This window comes from Amblyraja radiata, chromosome 29 (genome assembly GCF_010909765.2).
Source record: "Amblyraja radiata isolate CabotCenter1 chromosome 29, sAmbRad1.1.pri, whole genome shotgun sequence".
Classification (NCBI taxonomy): domain Eukaryota; kingdom Metazoa; phylum Chordata; class Chondrichthyes; order Rajiformes; family Rajidae; genus Amblyraja; species Amblyraja radiata.
This window is the reverse complement of record NC_045984.1, coordinates 16,475,716-16,476,972: the sequence shown is the minus strand read 5'-3', so window position 1 is coordinate 16,476,972 and position 1,257 is coordinate 16,475,716. Positions and strand designations below refer to the sequence as shown.

Here is a 1,257-nt window from a genome sequence, read left to right as displayed (position 1 = left end):
TTAAGCGATACAATTATTTAATGAGTTACAATGCCATACACTCATTATAAAAGAATAAGAATTCATAAAAATATTTTCTTTTAATACACATTTTGAATACTCAGCAAAGTTGTAGTTGGTTCGTGCCCAGAAACACACTCCCTGGGTGGTGCAGCTTGTAGAGGTTAAAATAAGTATTTTACTGAATGGCATTGTGAAACCAAGTTCCTAGGGGGATGAATTTCAGAAACATGGCTGCTAACCCAAACAGCCAGAGAGTGTTCTTTTTTTAAAACAAAGCTGGTCAAATTCCCAACAGCAGGTTTGGACATATCTTTCAAAGTTGAGAGAATAAATATTTAGATCTTTATACTCACTCCCAATCATAATGGAGTTTAAGGCCTGTAAATAGTTTAGGTGAATCAACACCAACTCCATGCTGTATTGTTACAATTCATGTAAATTTAACCAAAATTTAGGCTAGCAAGCCATATCAAATCACAGTTGAAAAATTCATTTTATCCCCTTGCTCAGAACTGATGTTATAAGGAAAATGGTAAACTGATGTAGATATGATTGAAGATTTCTGGGGTGTTGGCGAGGTTGGCAAATATGTTGTTTGACAAAAGCAAGTCACCAGGAACTGAATATCAGCAATGGTCTAAAATCATTTATTGTATTTCTTAATTGTTGATCATTTTTCTTTCTCAGAGGTATTCCTGTAGGAAGTGTAGCAGCATTATCTCACAGTGCTCTCCAGACTCAGGGCAGCGAATACTGTCGTTCATTGGGGTAAATCTGTGGCAACAGACAACTAATTATTCATAAAGCAAAACCAAAAGCAACATTTAGCAGATGCAAAAAACTGAAATAAAGCATAGTGCTTAAAATATTGAGCAGGTCAGATAGTATTTGTGCCAAGGGGAACAAAGTTAATATTTCAGAGTAAATGACCTGATGTTATACGTATAGAAGCATCTGCAGTTTATTTAATTTTCACCATATTTTGTCTTACCTGAAGCTGATATGGCTTTCCAGCTCTGATCAATTGAGAGACTAGGAAATTTGTGTGGAAAAAGTGCACATTTTCATCTAAAAATCCATGCAGAATCAGCAAACGATTGGGCCTAGATGAATAAGGTACAACTCGTTTACAAAACATAATTAAGGACCACTCAAAGCACAGTTATTCCCTCTTCTCTCCTCTCCCATTATGCAGAAGATAAAAAAAGTTTGAAAGCACATACCATTAGATTCAAGGACCGCTTCTTCCCCACT

At 35.7% G+C, this 1,257-nt stretch overlaps 1 long non-coding RNA gene across 1 annotated transcript; it reads right to left on the bottom strand.

The window, feature by feature from the left end:
* LOC116989359 lies at nt 1–1,257 on the bottom strand. The gene is made up of 2 exons (XR_004416226.1): nt 995–1,257; nt 1–777 (listed from the first exon to the last, which is right to left on the bottom strand). It is a non-coding gene; the product is annotated as an uncharacterized LOC116989359 (long non-coding RNA).